This window comes from Pristiophorus japonicus, chromosome 2 (genome assembly GCF_044704955.1).
Source record: "Pristiophorus japonicus isolate sPriJap1 chromosome 2, sPriJap1.hap1, whole genome shotgun sequence".
In the NCBI taxonomy this organism is placed as follows: Eukaryota; Metazoa; Chordata; class Chondrichthyes; family Pristiophoridae; genus Pristiophorus; species Pristiophorus japonicus.
The window spans coordinates 241,212,280-241,231,129 of record NC_091978.1 but is presented as its reverse complement, the minus strand read 5'-3'; positions in this window follow the sequence as shown (position 1 = coordinate 241,231,129).

The following is an 18,850-nucleotide window of genomic DNA, read 5'->3' as shown; positions in this document are numbered from 1 at the left end:
GAGCTGTTCTATCCTCCCCACGGAAACTACTGCCAGACACCAGGAATCACCTGTTATACCAATCCCCACATTCCACAGTACCATTGATACGAGCACTCCCTCTGAAGTGTTAGCCTAGATTACATACTTAAGTCGTAGAGTGGGACCTGAACTCACGACCTTCTGATTTAGAGGTGAGAGTGCTACCAACTGAGCCAAGCTTAAGCAAATGTATTAAATTATGGAAATAAACATAAGAAAATACAATCTGCTTGAACTGGTTACCAGCAGTGACATGCTTAGTAACAGGAGAGGCGTGAGTTCGGGGTCCAGAAGAGGTGAGGGCCCAAGGTCAGCACGGACCAGCCCACACTGCAATCTGTGTGCACACTAGGTCTGTGCGGCAATCCTCGATACGAGGGACCACCTATGATGATGATGATGATGATACCAAACTCTTGGTGCAACTCCTCAACAATGATTTTAGACCCCGAGTCCAATCACCTCTCCCACCCCGCCACGCGAATCTGAGTCACGCCACAGGAGATCTGCTAGTGATGTAAGAAAACTTGTGCAGACATCACATTGTTTTTGCTTGAACAAATGTTCACCACAGTCACTGTCCACGAGCACGTCGGTGATGAAATAAGTGCTTCAGGGGTATCTGCAACTGATTCAAGTTTCAGTTTCCAGATTTGTAAAGTGTGGAGGCTGCAACTGTGCTGACTCCTCCCCCTGGGTTTGTGCAGTGGTTCAGCTAATTTCAGAGTCACATTTCATTCAAGCAGCAGCCTGTGTGCGTGAACCCGTGTGAATTCCAGGAAATCAGATTATTTTATACTCCAAGAGCTTTTTGGGTCAATGTTTAGCTTTGCTCCAGTCTGTTTCTCACTGGCAATTTACTTTCAGACTCCATTGTCGGACCATATTTGGATAACACGAGAATACTATGGGACTGTACTGTCCCGTGCCCCATGGCTGAGTAGCCTTCCTGCACTCACTGGTTTGCTCATATTTGAAAACTAGTGACTTGAATGTTTTCAGACCCCAGGTCTTATCGCCATCCCCACCCCGCCATTATAAACAGAGCCACACCACGAGAGATCTGCTAGGATGTAAGAAAACATCTGCTCATATCCCTTTCTATTGGCTTTCATTGTTAATGGTTCTCTCACCTCAGGTACTGTCCCCCTATCCCTCAAATATGCCGTCATCACCCTTCTCCTCAAAAAAACAACCCTGGACCCCTCTGTCCTTGCAAACTACTGCCCCATCTCCCACCTCCCTTTCTTCTCCACAATTCCTGAATGTGGATTCACCTCCCAAATTAATGCCCATCTTTCCCACAACTCCATGTTTGAATCCCTCCAATCAGGTTTTCGGCCCTGCCAAATTACTGAGACGGCTCTCACCAAAGTCCCAAATAACATCCTTTGTGACTTTGACAGAGGCAAACTATCCCTCCTTATCCTTCTTGACTTGTCTGCAGTCTTTGACACGGTTGACCACTCCATCCTCCTGCAATGCCTCTCCACCCTCGTCCAGCTGGTTGGGACTGCACTCGCCTGATTCCATTCTATCTATCTAATCGTAGCCAGAAAATCACCTGCAACGGCTTCTCTTCCCGCACCCACATCGTTACCTCTGGTGTCCCTAATCACGGATTCGGGAGGTGATAACATGTTTAAGGACTTTGGAGAGGAACAGGAGGTTGGAGATGGTGTGGTAGTTTGTAAGGACAGAGGGGTCACAGGTTGTTTTTTTGAGGAGAGGGGTGATAACAGCAGCCTTTAAGGAGAGGGGGACAGTACCTGAGGAGAGAGAACCACTAACAATGTCAGCTAACAAGGATCTAATCTTGGCGCCCCTCCTATTTCTCATCTACATGTTGCCCCTTGGCAAAATCATCCGAAAATGCAGCGTCAGTTTCCACATGTATTTTGATGACACCCAGCTCTACCTCACCACTACTTCTCTCGACCCCTCCACTGTCTCTAAATTGTCAGACTGCTTGTCCAACATCCAGCTTTGGATGAGCAGAAATCTTCTCCAATTAAATATTGGGAAGACAGAAGCCATTGTTTTCAGTCCGCGCCACAAACTCCGTTCCCTAGCCACTGACTCCATCCCTCTCCCTAACATCTGTCTGAGGCTAAACCAGACTGTTCACAACCTAGGTGTCATATTTGATCGTGAAATGAGCTTCTGACCACATATCTGCGGCATAACTAAGACCGCCTATTTCCGCCTCTGTAACATTGCACATTCCGCCGCTGCCTCAGCTCATCAGCTGCTGAAAGCCTTATTCATGCCTTTGTTACCTCTAGACTTGACTGCTCCAACACACTCCTGGCTGTCCACCCACATTCTACCCTACATAAACTTGCTGGGGCCGAAATTGCCCACAGCCGGAAACCAGGTGCACATTCCATTTTCGATGTGTTCTGGCCGCCCCATGCACTGGGGGGCCTAACCGTCGAAATTCAGCACTTTGGGGATTTTTTTCAAGCAGGGCAGAAGCAGCCTCATCATTGGTCGGAAGTGGGGGCGGGGTGGAGTGACCGAGGCTGTCAGTCATCAGCGCGCGCTGATGACATCATCAGACTGGTGCGTCACAACACTCCCCTTCAGTTAAAGGGAAAGCCACTGCGAACACTGCAGCCACTTTAGTGACAAATACTGGGCTACCAGGGAATCTTTTGGCCGGGCCAGCAACCTAGCACCGATGAAGGGGTACCAGGCTGCCTGTTGGTGGCCTGGCTGAACCCACGGCCTTTATTGTCGGACCGCCCTGCCAGTCGGCCAACAAGAAAAAATAACATGGTGGCCATGGCAGTGTGCCCTCCCCTTTAAGGGCGGCTGGGCCGTCATGCCACAGAGACTGTACAGAAAGCAAAAGCTGTCGGGTCACTGATCAGCAGTGGGGCCGCACCCACGGGGGCAATACTGGGAAAGGGGCAATTTCACGAGGGCGTCCCCGGCAGTCGCGCATGCACACCGCAGCGCGAAAACGAACGGAGTGATCCCGGGCACCGCTCCAAAACTTACCAAAGGCAATTTCCAAAAGGCGGCCCCTCCACGGAGAGTCGGTAGTCATTTCGCACCGCTCACTGGCCGCCACTTTCAGACGGCCAGAGGCGTTATTGGAAGGGGCAATTTTGGCCCCGAGGTCATCCAAACCTCTGCTGCCCATTTCCTAACTCGCACCAAGTCCCACTTACCCATCACCCCGTGCTCGCTGACCTACATTGGCTCCTGGTTAGGCAACTCCTCGATTTCAAAATTCTCATCCATATTTTTAAATCCCTCCATGACCTCGCCCCTCCCTATCTCTAATCTCCTCCAGCCCCACAATCCCCCCAAGATATCTGCAATGCTCTATTTCTGCCTTCTGCCTTCGCTCAACCATTGGTGACCATGACTTCAGTTTTTTGGGCCCCAAGCTCTGGAACTCCCTGCCTAAACATCTCTGCCTCTCTACCTCCCTTTCCTCCTTTAAGGCGCTCCTTAAAACCTACCTCTTTGACCAAGCTTTTGGTCACCTGCCCTAATTTTTCCTTATGTGGGTCGGCGTCAAATTTTTGTCTTATAATACTCCTATGAAGCACCTTGGGATGTTTTACTAAGTTAAAGGCACTATATAAATACAAGTTATCGTTGTTGGTGCTTCAAATGTTCACCACAGTCACTGTCCACGAGCACGTCGGTGGTGAAATAAGTGCTTCAGGGGTATCTGCAACTGATTCAAGTTTCAGTTTCCAGATTTGTAAAGTGTGGAGGCTGCAGCTGTGCTGACTCCTCCCCCTGGGTTTGTGCAGTGGTTAAGGAAGTTCCAGAGTCACATTTCATTCAAACAGCAGCCTGTGTGCGTGAACCCGTGTGAATTCCAGGAAATCAGATTATTTTATACTCCAACTAGCTCTTCGGTTCAATGTTTGGCTTTGCTCCCGTCTGTTTATCACTGGCAAGTTACTGTACAACTCCATTGTCAGACCATATTTGGATAACGCGAGGATACTATGGGACTCTACTGTCTGGTGCCCCATGGCTGAATAGCCTTCCTGCACTCACTGTTCTTGCTCATACATAAAAACTAGTGATTTGAACGTGGTCTTAGTGGGCTACCGGCACCATTGTCAAGCATGAATCATTGGGGTACATTTTGTGAGAAGCCAATGCCACTTGCAGGGGATGGTGTGGGGGCAGTGGACGGCAAGTGGGGGGCAGTGAGGGCCAGTGTAGGGGTGGGGGGGCAGTAGGAGGCAGTGAGGGGCAGTAGGAGGCAGTGGAGGGCAATAGGGCCTTGGATACAGCGAAGATTGCAACATCTTGGGTGATCTGAGAGGGATACAATATAAATTTTACAAATGGGGCTCCTGCGGAGAGATGTCAAATGGGTCTGACTGCTTTGAGAAGAGTTGTTCTCCTTCCCACTGCCATCCAGACCCCAACAGCTGCAGAGACAGGGAGCACAATAAAATGTGAAATACCTGTCTCACCCTTTTGCTTGAAGGTTTGCAAAGGCACCTCAATCACACATGCCATGGCATTACATGAAAGAAGCCATGTAACGAAGATGCCCCCAATCATTCCTGCTGACTCTGACAAATGTACCTGGGGTGACTGTGGTAACTTGCTTTCTCAGGGTCTGAATCAACACTGGGGAAGGTGCCAAACTGTGCCACCTGCTGTAAAAATACAAGCAGTTCCCATGCAGTATAGCGCTTAGACATGTGCAGGGATGGAGATGGCCAGCTGTGGCCTGAAACTTGGCTTCAGCTTCTTGCAGCGATGCTGCAGTGCCAAGCTATGATGCTGTGGAGTGGCACTGAGGGCATTTGTTGCATTACCACCTTGATTCAGCAGTCCCCATAGAGGAGGTCATGTGCTGGGCTGCAGAATCATGTCTGCTCATCGGCCTCTCGTCTTTCACCCTGTCATTTCTTAATCCCAGGTTTCTTTGGCCTTAGCAATGATTGTTGATAAATTGACAGGCCTTTTAATGCTCTCCAGAAGCTTTCTAAATTTCTGCCTGCCTCTGTGTGACACACCCCTTTAATTGTCCCGTCCCTCATAATTTGACTTCTATTCAATCTTCTGCAACATAAAACGAAATATGAAAGTATTAGAACAAGCAATCGGAGTGTTTAAACCAAAGTTAAATACTCTCTACAGAGGAGTAACTTTCAACTTTGGCGTTGGCAGAAAACGGGTTGCATCAGATCAGCTGGCCGTTACACGCTTGGCTCGGTTTTCCTTTTTACTGAGGAATAGACGAAACATAAATGAAGTCGTCTTGAACTTTTCTTGTTTGTTTTGTATCCCTTTTCTTCTATTTTCACAGAAGTTTCCAATAGACGTGGTTCAGACAACCTGTCGAATAAACCAGTTCCAGATCTTGGGCCCGAAATAGGTGAAGGCCCCCCGCCCGCCCAAATGCCGCCCAAGGGACCGCCGAGGGAACAGACGGTACTTTGGGCGGGGTTTTCATCAAAGGTCCTTCAAAGTGCGGCGGGCAGCAAATGAGAGACTTACGCTGCCAACCTGGGCAGCAGCCGACGGGAACTCCCAATCTCGGCAGCAAAGGCGTTTGCCGCCCAAGTGCCGCCGAGGATGGAATCAAGCAGACATTCCTCCTCGGGTTCTGCCCAGTGCCAGTTTCGAATTTTTTTTTCTTTACCTGTATGAGGTCCCCTGAAGGAACCCGAGGAAGGTTGAAGAGCTGCAAAGAAAAAGCATTAAAAAAAACATCGGAACACCTTCAGGGGACCTCATACAGGTAAGTCCCGGTAAAGAAAAAATATTTTAAAATGTTTACTCTTTTTTCAGCTCTTCATACCTAGCATTGGGGACAGACCAGCCTCCTCGCAGCGGTCCACCCCCGTTCTGCCGTCAACTCCCGCCTTCACCAATCTGGCATCTCAGCGAGCGGGAGTCCACTTACGCCACTCGGCCATCCGCTGGCATCAGCGGGCGGTTCCCGGCGGCTCTCCCCTCCCTCCCGCTCCAGACCAGATCGAAACTGGCACTGGGCAGAACCCGAGGAGGAATGTTGGCGTCAGTGGGCGGTGAGTGCATCAATTTCAGGCCCCTTATATCTGACACGGAGCAATGGATCTTTCTTTATCCATGCAAAGTTGGAAAACTAGCAAAAGCTGATTAGCAACTTTTAGTAAAAAGTCGATAGCTCAGGAATGGTCTAATACTTGTAAAAACAAGTAGCTACAGACTTTGTAACTTAAACTTCAGGTACACCTTGCATTCGGCCTTTGCAAAAAATTATGAATTGAGATACTTTTTAATGCTCTCCAGAAGCTTTCTAAATTGTGTATAATTCCTTCATTTGTTTTGGAGTAAATAACATTTTGAATTTTTACATTGAAAATGAAATGTTGCAGATTATTTTAAGCAGTTCACCAGGAGATGGGTGGCAGTGGTCCCTGAGGTAGTGGAGGCAAGCCTCCAAGTCACTGGATGGATGGAAGAAGGGAGAGCCAAATAGTGGACCGATCCCCCTCCATGTAGATACCAACCAATAAACTTATTAAGCCTCAGAGTAAAAAATGCTATTTTTCCCTCCATGGGTCTCTCCCACCCACCTCTTCAGGTGCTGCAGCAGTGGACTCTGTGCAGCACTGCCAGCATTTCCCACCCTTGCAATAATGGGCTCGCACTTGGCAGTGGGGATCTCAATAAGAACCTAGCCATCCATTCCTGATGAGTCCCAATGGGGAGGGTGTGGCAATTGAGTTAAAAACAGCAGGCTGAGGATCCACCTCGTTGCTACCACATGAACATCAGGAAAATCCAGGCCTTTATTTCTGTTCTGTGAATGCTTCCCAGTAAATGGAGGTATTAGAGACATAGCCCGGGATTTTCCACTTCGGGCTAATACTGGTGGAGTTCCAGCAGGGCGGTCTTTTGCGTCATTCCCCACCTTTATTCCTAGCACTGATCAATTTTCAAGAATCAATGCTTTAGCCGAAATCCCAGCTCCATTGGGAAGTCGCCTAGGAAGAGTCAATGGGGTCAAAATTGGCTTCTTGTGCGCCTGCCCTGTTGATGCCTCTGGGGAGGTGATAACGGGGCGCAAAATGTTTTTTGCCCGGGCATGGCGTTAAAAGCACCCCCTGCGGAATTCAGCGGGCATTTTAAAGAGGTGCATCAGCGATGGAGCAGGCAGCGAGAACAATGACGATTCTGTAAGGGAGGTGAGTGACCGTCTCATCAGAGTTCAGTCCCATTGAATTCCATCCCACTTATTGGTTCCTCTGGACGTCCCCATGACCACATCCATTTTCCCTTCCATTCCAAAGCCCCAAAAATGAAATGAGAGACAACAGCAAACATTAAATATTCCAATCAAAATTTATATCAGAACAACAAACGCTTACACAACGTATTTACTAATCACCTTAGTGCATTTCCTTATATCCCCTCATTGGTCGAACTAATCTAGTGCTCATCTGCAGTGCGTCCCCTGTGGCTGCAGCGCAGCTGGTATAAGGCTGCTGTGTGTCAGGGCCAGATACTACATATGGCCTTGCAGGATGCTCTAGACCAACTCTGGGCCTGGAATACCCGGCTGTAGGCTGCACCATCTCAGGTTGCCAGCCAGTGACAAGTGAAATAGCAGAGTGGCAATGGTGGGATCAGGAATTCTGTTATCTTGAGAGATGACAGCAGGTTCCTAATCCACTGACTCAGTGCCACTCCCCTGGGGCAGCACCTCAGCATCCCCATCAATCTGCTGGAATGGAGCACAGTTTGGTGGACTGCTGTGACACCGTGAGATCCCTGGTGGACTGTGGTGGACCAAGCGGCGATGGCAACAGTCAGAGCACACGTGACAACCAGCTGAAACTGCATGAGAGCACTCTGAACCCGATGCCAACAGCCATTGACTGCATGATAGCACCAAGGCGTTGCATGGCATCAACCTGAGACTGCATGAGAGCAGTTTGAGATTCGATGCCACCAATCATTGTCTGCATTACAGCACTAAGACATTGAGTTGTTTTCGCCTGTGCTGCAATGGAAGCTGCCACATCACCCATGACACGCATCGTGAGGTTTGGATCTGCACGGTCTCTCCTGGAGTCCACCATCGTCTGCAGTCTGGCAATAATGGGCTCCATGATATGCGCAGAATTCTCTGCAATGGTGGAGGTGGACTGCTCCACACTCCGTACCACTGCTGAGGGGCTCTCGGGCACCCTTGCCATTGCATCAGTGAGATATAGTAGTATAGTGGTTATGTTACTGGACCAGTAATCCAAAAGCCTGGACTAATGATTCAGAAATGTGGGTTCAAATCCCACCACGGCAGCTGGGGAATTTAAATTCAGTTAGTTAAATAAATCTGAAATAAATAGCTAGTGTCTGTAATGATGACCATGAAGCTACCCATCTGGTTCATTAATGTCCTTCAGGTAAGCAAATCTGCTGTCCTTACCTGGTCTGGCCTATATGTCACTCCACACCCACAGTAATGTGGTTGACTCTTAACTGCCTTTTGCGGTTCAAGAAGATGGCTCACAATTAGAGATGGGCAATAAATGCTTGTCTTGCCAGTGACACCCACATCCCATGAGCAAACTTTAAAAAAAATGTTCGAGTGCATGGCCATCACCCTTTTTATGAAGGCTTCCCCAACGAGGTCCTCATCTGAATCCTCTGGAGCGGAATTTGCGCACTAACTCGCCCTCTGGGGAAATGGCTCCTCAGGTTAGCTTTCCCCTTGGCCTTGTTGCAGCCCGCTCATCCCCATTGCATCACCCAGTGCAGGTCCCTCTACTAACCTAACCTCCAAGGAACACATAGTGCAGGTATCTGAGCTGGGCCCAGAGGGTGAGAGAAGTAATGATGCAGTGCTTGGCTCCTCTTCATCTGTTCTTCCTCTCCCTCCACAATGACTTGGGGGCTCTGGTGCAGGATGGACAGCTTCTGCTTGTTTATCTAAAAGTATAATGGCACAAGACTCACTTTAAGGTGAGGGCAGGAGAGACAGGAATGGAGCAAGGAATGCAGACAGTATCAGGTACATAAGAACATAAGAAATAGGAGGAGGAGTAGGCCATTTGGCCCCTCGAGCCTGCTCCGCCATTCAATAAGATCATGGCAAGATCTGATCATGGACTCAGTTCCACTTCCCTGCCCGCTCCCCATAATCCTTTACTCCCTTATCGCTCAAACATCTGTGTATCTCCACCTTAAATATATTCAATGACCCAGCCTCCACAGCTGTCTGGGGCAGAGAATTCCACAGATTTACAACCCTCAGTGAAGAAATTCCTCCTCTCAGTTTTTAATGGGCAGCCCCTTATTCTGAGACTATGCCCCCGAGTTTTACTTTCCCCTATGAGTGGAAATATCCTCTCTGCATCCACCTTGTCGAGCCACCTCATTACAATAAGATCACCTCTCATTCTTCTCAACGCCAATGAGTATAGGCCCAACCTACTCAATCTATTTTCATAAGTCAACCCCTCATCTCCAAAATCAACCCAGTGAACCTTCTCTGAACAGCTTCCAATGCAAGTATATCTTTCCTTAAATACGGAGACCAAGACTGTACACAGTACTCTAGGTGTGGCCTCACCAATACACTGTACAGTTGTAGCAGGACTTCTCTGCTTTTATACTCCATCACCCTTGCAATAAAGACCAGTATTCTATTTGCATTCCTGATTACTTGCTGTTCCTGCATACTAACTGTGTGTTTCATGCACAAGGACCCCCAGGTCCCTCTGTACTGCAGCACTTTGCAATTTTCCTCCATTTAAATTAGAATTTGCTTTTCTATTTTTTCTGCCAAACTGGATACCTCACACTGTCCCATGTTATACTCCATCTGCCAAATTTTTGCCCACTCACTTAACCTGTCTATATCCCTTTGCAGATTTTTTGTGTCCTCCTCACAACTTGCTTTCCCTCCCATCTTTGTATCATCAGCAAACTTGGTTACATTACACTCGGTCCCTTCATCCAAGTCATCAATATAGATTGTAAATAGTAGAGGCCCCAGCACCGATCCCTGCGGCACCCCACTAGTTACTGTTTGCCAACCGGAAAATGACCCATTTATCCCGACTCTCTGTTTTCTGTCAGTTAGCCAATCCTCTATCCATGTTAATTTATTACCCCCAACTCCATGAACTTTTATCTTGTGCAGTAACCTTTTATGTGGTACCTTATCAAATGCCTTCTGGAAATCCAAATACACCACATCCACTGGTTCCCCCTTATCCATCCTGCTCATTACATCCTCAAAGAACCCCAGCCAATTTGTCAAACATGATTTCCCTTTCATAAAACTATGCTGACTCTGCTTGATTGAATTATGCTTTTCCAAATGTCCTGCTACAGCTTCCTTAATAATGGACTCCAACATTTTCCAAATGACAGATGTTAAGCTAACCGGTCTATAGTTTCCTACTTTCTGTCTGCCTTTTTTTTTTAAGAGGGTCGTTACATTTGCGGTTTTCCAATCTGCTGGGATCTCCCCAGAATCCAGGGAATTTTGGGAGCTGGAAAGTGGTAAAGCATTCTGGTGTGATGGGGAAGTGGTATGAGAAAAGGATAGGGGATTAAGATAATGTTGTTGCCCCCAGCTGTGAGTCAGAGACCAGTTATGGAAGTGGACGACATGCCTGCCATGGTTGAATAGCTGTGAATGTCAGCAAGGCCTGAGATAAGGATGTGAGTGTAAGTATCTGCAGATGCTTGGTGTGCAAGTGGTGGTTTGCACAGTTTGAGGAAGTGCTGGTTTGCACAGAGGTTGAGAGGCTGGTATAGAAACATAGAAAATAGGTGCAGGAGTAGGCCATTCGGCCCTTCGAGCCTGCACCACCATTCAATAAGATCATGGTTGATCATTCCCTCAGTACCCCTTTCCTGCTTTCTCTCCATACCCCTTGATCACTTTAGCCGAAAGGGTCATATCGAACTCCGTCTTGAATTTATCTAATGAACTGGCATCAACAACTCTCTGCGGCAGGGAATTCCACAGGTTAACAACTCTGAGTGAAGAAGTTTCTCCTCATTTCAGTCCTAAATGGCCTACCCCTTCTCCTAAGACTGTGTCCCCTGGTTCTGGACTTTTCCAACATCGGGAACATTCTTCCCGCATCTAACCTGTCCAGTCCCGTCAGAATCTTATACGTTTCTATGAGATCCCCTCTCATCCTTCTAAACTCCAGCTTATAAAGGCCCATTTGATCCAGTCTCTCCTGATATGAAGGAGGTGTGAAAGTTTGTACTCACTTTCACCACCCGACAAAGGTCGTTGAATTCTTTGCGGCACTGGGTGAGGCTTCTCTACACCTCAGTGCTGGCCGACACCTCCTGGGCCACCTTTTCCCTGCTGCAGGGACCAGGGAGTCCCTGCTGGTCTTGAATGCCCCAACCAATGCCTCCAGAGTCACATTGTGGAATCCTGTGGCCCTTTCCCTTGAAGGGAATTGCCAGCAGCCACTTCAGTAGTTTCCTCAGCTCCAGAGATGAGTGACTTACTGCAAAACTCTTTTTGGGAGGAAACTAAAACATTAAATCATTATATCGTGTCCCCCCGATCTGGGGGGCACACCAAACATTTCCAAGGCCCTTTTTTTTGGGGGGGGGGGGTTTGTGTTTTTTTTTTAAATTTTGGGCACTAAAATCATATTTTTTTTTCTCCAAGTGCCCCCTATAAAAGGGGAGGGGGACACTAAAAAAAAAACACAGGCAATTAAAACAAATTAAACTTTAAAACATAAAATCAAATTAAAATTTGGTTGCCGGCCGTGATGATGCACTCCAGTCCCTCCGGTGCCCACCTCTCGCGGAAGGCCGCGAGCGTACCGGTGGACACCGCGTGCTCCATCTCCAAGAACACCCTGGCGCGGATGTACGCGCGGAAGAGAGGCAGGCAGTCAGGTTGAACGATCCCCTCGACCTCCCGCTGCCTGGACTGGCTGATGGGAATTACTGCAGAAATGTTGAAAATGAGCAGCAGCAGGTTCAAATGACCTCCTCTTGTTGAACCAGATGGAGCTGGAGTTAAAGATTGACGGTTGATTGATGAATGGAACTCAGCTGAAGTTGGGTAATTGGCTGTGACGAGCAACCCCCCTATGTCCGGCCAGTTATATGCCATCTGCGTGGAGCATTTCCTGCGCCTCCTGCGGACGAGGTTGATGGGACTGGTTCTGCAAAGGCCGGGCATGGAGGTCGTCCTCTCGGCTTACACCGATGACGTGCTCCTCACAGTAGAGGATCCCGTTGACCTGCGGAGGATGCATGAGTGCCAGAAGATTTACTCGGCCACATCCTCCGCCAGGATCAACTGGGAGAAATGTTCCGGACTCCTGGTGGGTCAGTGGCGGGTGGAATCCCTGCCGGAGGAGCTCAGGCCTTTTGCCTGGAGCACGACCCATCTTCTCTATCTGGGAGTCTACCTTAGCCCCGACGAGGAAGCCTGGCCAGCAACTGGCAAAAGCTGGAGGCCAAGGTCGCTGCTCGCCTAGGCCGCTGGACAGGACTGCTCCGAGTGCTGTCCTACAGGGGTCGAGCGCTAGTCATAAACCAGCTGGTGGCCGCTATGCTGTGGTACCGGCTGGTCACTTTGACCCTTCCCCCTGCGTTTGTCGCCAAGATACTTCTTCTGAAACAACAGGAAGCACTGGGTCTCTGCCGCGGTCTTGAGTCTCCCGCTGAGGGAGGGCGGTCAGTCGTTGGTGTGCATCAGCACCCAGCTAGCGACTTTCCATCTTCAGACCCTGCAGAGATACCTTTACGTCGAGCCCCCTCCTAGGTGACGTGCGCTGGTGACGTATTTCTTCCGCCAGCAGTACAGCCTCAACTACGACAAGCAGCTCCTGTTTGTGAGCCTGGGGGGCGTCAGGTCCGCCGTCCAGGGGCTGCCTGTCTTTTACCAGGAACTCATCAGGGTCTGGAACAAAGTCCCCACCAAGCGCAGCTCTCCACTGTCTGCAGTGGCGGCTGTCCTGCAGGAGTCGCTGCTCAGGAATCTGTACCTCCACGACCGAGGTTTCAGGTGGCAGGCGGACGAGAGGGCTGTGGCTGGCGAGGTGACCAGGGTCAGGGACCTGCTCGATGGCGGAGGAGCAGGCTGGATGGCGCCAGACATGCTGGCACGGCGCCTAAATTCGGCCGGCGTCCGCCACACGGCCGATGCCATCGAGTCGCTAAAAACAGCGCTGGGCCCTGACTCCGTTAAGTGTGTCGAGGAGGCTCAAGCATGTGGGGTGATCCCGTCCGAACTGACCCCTGTCTGGACGGAATTTCTCATCGGCGCCAAACCCCGGAACCTCCCTCGGGAGCCGGCGCCTCACATCTTGAGCCGCCTCGGGGAAATCCCCTCCGTGCCTTTCAGTTCTGCACGGATGGGTTTCCTGTACGGGCTGCTCCTGCACACTCTCAACCTTGCCATCCTCTGACATCATCGTCCGGACACACCATGGCATACCATCTTGCCGCCCGGAGGAGGCGGTGGTCCCCGATGGAGTGCACTCTACGCGGGAGTCCTCTCACTATTTATCGGGGACTTGGCCTGGAGGGTGGTGCACAGAGCAGTCCCGTGCAACAAATTTTTAAGCCAGTTCACGGGTTCCCATGCCGCCTGCAATTTCTGCAGTCTGGAGGAGTCGTGTTCCAGGTTTTTATTGAATGTACGAGGTTGGATCCCCTGTTCAACTATTAAAAGGGGCTGCTCCTCAATTTCTGGTTGCATTTCAGTCCCACACTCCTGATCTTTGGGCACCCTGTGCAGAGGGGAGCGGGTAGGTCCGAAGGCCTCCTCGTAGGACTGCTCCTGGGCACGGCCAAGGGTGCCATCAGCCGGTCCAGGCAGCGGGCGGTTGAGGGGGTCGTTCAGCCTGACTGCCTGCCTCTCTTCCGTGCTTACATCCGGGCCAGGGTGTCCTTGGCGATGGAGCACGCGGTGTCCACTGGTACGCTCGCGGCCTTCCGCGAGAGGTGGGCGCCGGAGGGACTGGAGTGCATCGTTACCCCCGGCAACCAAATTTTAATTTGATTTTATATGTTTTAAAGTTTAATTTGTTTTAATTGCCGGTTTTAGTGTCCCCCTCCCCTTTTATAGGGGGCACTTGTGTATATATATCTGTGGTTTTACTCCCCCCCAAAAAAACCCATAAAAATCACAAAAAAAACCCCAAAAAACCCCAAAAAAGGGCATGTGAAAAGTGTTTGGAGTATCCGCCTGGTCGGGGGGCACGATTTAATTTTATTTTGTTTCCCTAAAAGAGTTGTGACTAGCACCCCTGCAGCATCTAGCTGATGCCATTAGCGTCTCATTTACCGCTCCCCTTCACTTCTGGGGCAAAAACGTCCAATTTGCCACAATTTAGCCAGGCATCTTGCCGGGCGCTAAATTTTCTCAAAGTAAAAAATTACCGCCCCAAACAGGGCACTATCAAATTTGGCCCCCAGAGACTGGTAACATTTGGTAACAGGTGCCCATCACAATGTGGACTGGTCAGTGCCCTCACTGCAGCCCCCAAACGTAATTATTTATAAATCACCCAAACTGTGTTAGTCTTTGCAATTCATTGCCCTGTGCTCAAGTGCAGAGGCTGCAGTGAGCCTTTACATTTTTTAAGTCTGCCCTTGTCCTTGAAGCCAGGGTGACTGACGTGATATTTGTCAGTCATTAGAATACACTTGCCCATATTAGGGTGGAGGTATTCTACATCCCGTGTCAGTTCTCCCGGAATAGCCCAGAAGTGGTGGGAGCCGCAGGGAGTCAGGGGAAGTAGCTTCTGAAGAATTTCCCAATCCTCACAGGTGGAGTCAGTTTAACAGAATGAAAAATCCAGGGCACACTGGAGTAAAGTTCCATGGCACCGATCCTGGCACACGCTGGGAGAACATACCACAGCTTGGCACACTCCCAGCCTGCAATTTTGTACCCAATAAAATTAATGGAACCAATATCAGGGGATGTATAGTTTTTCCCTCCCACAGAGGAAAGCTGATAGTGGCACCAACCGGCGGCGATGCCAGTCCCGCGGGGCAATTTCCCGCGGGGGTCAGAAAGCGGGTCGCCACTGGTTGGTAAGGGGTCAGCGCGTGCCCGACGTGGCGGAAAAACTGGCAGGGCAGTCCCGCACACCGCTCCAAAAATGAAGGAAGGCAATTTACAAAATGGCGGCCCATCCATGCCGATCGAGCGGTGAGTCCTTACCGACCCGTGGCCGTCTCTATGAGGGGGTCACGCCTCTTATAGAAAGGGGAGATTTCGCCCACTTGATCTTAAACTGGACCTCCTTCAGTTCATTGGTTATCGCCACATTAAATGGGTTGGCAACCAACATCCTGCCATTGATCATCGAAGATCTCTAAACTGACATTGCCGCTCTCCCCACACACATGTATTCAGAGTTATATCGAACTTGCTTAATTTTCAGGTATACCGCAGTTTACTTTAATAAAACTATTACTTCTGACGGATTCGCACTCTGGAGTTGTCAAAACTTAGAAGGGCAGAATTTAACTCAGGGAATGTTCAGCCTCAGCAGGGTGCAGGTGGGAGGCGGAGAGAGTTGTAAGAGCTGAGCATGAAGCTCCTGCCATTTTAATAGTCGGGTCTTATTTAAATAGTGCGGCACTGTCTCCTGCTCAAAACCAGTGGGAGTCAAAGCCGATGGGCAGGAGTGGGAATTTAGGTGGGAGCTTAATGCCACCAGGGCCCAAGGGAACTATCATGTATTCAACAATCATTGTAACCCATCTATAAGCTGACCTAAGTTGTGTACCTTGAGAACACCGACCACAGGGGGCGAACATGTGGGAAACACTCCTAACCTGGACGTTCCGGAATAAAAGGGGAAGCTCCACCCACCGTCTGTCTCTTGAGGTCTTGGTAATAAAGGTAACTGGTCACAGAGTGATCTTTTCTCAAGTATGGGCCTCATGTGCATTTATACTGTATAGTAAGGACATATTATTGGCGACAAGAAACTGGAATTTAAACCACGCGAGCATGGCCACTAGCGGCACAGACGAGAGGTACTGTGTTGGTGATGATTGGGACGACTTTATTGAGAGACTACAGCAAACTTTTGTCGCTAAGGAATGGTTGGGACAGGATTTGGCCGACAAACGCAGGGCTCATCTCCTGACGGTTTGTGGATCCAGAACGTATTCCCTGATGAAGGACCTGCTAGCACCAGAGAAGCCGGCGGACAAGACGTTCGAAGAGCTCAGTAAGTTGATCGGGGAACACCTTAAACCGGCGAGCAGCATGCACATGTGAGACACCGGTTTTATACGCACCAGCGGCGAGAAGGGCAAAACGTTCCAGACTTCGTGGCAGATCTCCGGCGACTGGCGAGCCGATGTAAGTTCCCAGATGCATGCAGAACGGAGATGCTGCAAGACTTTTTTATTGAGGGCATTGGGCACGCTGGGGTTTTCAGGAAACTGATTGAGACCAAAGAATTGACCTTGGAAGCGGCGGCTATGATAGCCCAGATAATTATCTCAGGGGAAGAAGAGACCAGCATGATTTATGGAAAAAATCTTGGCTCAAATGCAGAAAACGACCAGGGAGTCAACATTGTTAATGCGGCACACAGTTCTCTCAGCAGACAAGGGCAATCGGACAAGCCCCAGCATGTAGTCAAACCCAAAGGGGGAATTCAACAGAGACAATGGCTAGCTGAACGGCGATTCATGCCATCGCAATGGACAATGTAGCCAGTAATGGGGCCATCAACACCTGTTAATGGTGCACTTAAGGACAGTTGCAGCGACAGTCAGAGACGATCGACTGATAATGGACCTTTTGTTTCCAACAATGGGGCCTCTAGCTCATGCTGGAGGTGTGGAGGCAAACACCCAGCCAGAGCTTGTAGGTATCAGCAATATACCTGCAGAAAATGCAACACCAGCGGTCACTTGGCGCGTATATGCAGGAAGCCTGCAGCCAGGTTGATGTACGAGGAGGACGTGCCCGATGTAAGCCCTACGAGGCCAAATGGACACTGGGGGAAATCGCTGGAAGCTGAAGTTCAGCGAGTTCATGTAGAGCACATGTACAGTTCATACACCAGGACGCCACCGATAATGATGAATGTGCTCCTCAATGGCATCCCAGTATTAATGGAGCTGGACACGGTGGGCCAGCCAGTCCCTGATGAGTATCAAATAGTTCGAAAGGTAGTGGGTATCCAAGGCCAGGAGGCCAAAATTATTGCCGATTGACGCACTGCTACGGACATATACAAAGGAGATCATTCCGGTGCTAGGCAGCGCCACGGTAGTCGTGACCTACAAAGATTCGGAGAACAGGTTGCCACTCTGGATTGTCCCGGGGGATGGTCCTGCACTACTTGGGAGGAGTTGGCTTGCTTTCATGAACTGGAAATGGGGCGATGTCAATGCAATTTCTTCTGTGGTGCGAGTATCATGCTCACAGGTCCTGTACAAATTTGACTCATTATTTCAATCCGGCATCGGCATTTTCAGGGGGACCAAGGTAGTGATTCACATATACCCGGACGCCAAGCCAGTACACCACAAGGCCAGAGCGGTGCCGTATGTGATGCGGGAAAAGATAGAATGCGAATTGGACCGCCTGCTGAGGGAAGGCATCATCTCGCCAGTCGAATTCAGTGACTGGGCGAGCCCGCTCGTGCCGGTGCTCAAGGCGGATGGGTCGGTCAGGATATGTGGCGTTTACCAGGCCACCATCAATCGGGTGTCACTCCAAGACCAGTATCCACTACCGAGAGCGGAGAGCGGATGACCTCTTTGCAACGCTATCCGGTGGCAAACCTTTCTCAAAATTGGAACTGATCTCAGCTTACATGACCCAAGAGCTGGCGAGTGAGTCGAAGAAGCTGACCAACATCACGACACACAAGGGGTTGTTTGAGTATAAGAGATGTCCGTTCGGGATTCATTCGGCTGCCGCGATCTTTCAGCGAAATATGTAAAGCCTCCTCAAGTCGATTCCAAGGACGGTGGTTTTTCAAGTCGACATCCTCATCACGGGTCACGATACTGAAGACCACCTCCACAACCTGGAGGAGGTGCTACGCGGACTGGACCGGGTAGGGCTGCGACTGAAAAAGGCGAAGTGCGTCTTCTTAGCTCCAGAGGTAGAATTCCTGGGGATGAGGGTAGCAGCAGATGGGATCAGACCGACTGCATCCAAATTGGAAGCAATCCAGAGAGCACCCAGACCCCGTAACACGACAGAGCTGCGTTTATTCCTGGGGCTCCTGAACTATTTTGGTAACTTTCTTCCCAAATTGAACACGCTTTTAGAGCTGCTACACGTGTTCCTACGCAAAGGTCGCGATTGGGTCTGGGGGGACAGCCAGGAAAGGGCTTTTGATAGAGCACTCAATTTGTTATGCTCCAACAAACTGTTAACGTTTTATGACCCGTGTAAAAAACTAGTTTTAATGTGTCAAGCGTCGTCCTATTGGGTAGGTGTGTGTTGCAGCATGTTAATGCCAATGGTCAGTTACAGCCGATAGCTTATGCCTCCAGAAGTCTGTCCCAGGCAGAAAGGGGCTACGGGATGGTAGAAAAGGAAATGCTAGCATGTGTATATGCAGTAAAAAAGATGCACCAGTACCTGTTTAGTCGGAAATTTGAGCTGGAGATGAATCACAAACCCCTAACGTCCCTTTTGGCTGACAACAAGACCATAAATGCGAATGCATTGGCCCGCATACAGAGGTGGGCACTTACGTTAGCCACCTTTGACTACACAATTCGGCACAGACCGAGCACTGAAAACTGTGCCGATGCACTCAGCAGGCTCCCACTAGCCACCACTGAGGGAGCAGCTGAGCATGATGCTGAGATGGTCATGGCTGTTGAAGCTTTCAAAAGC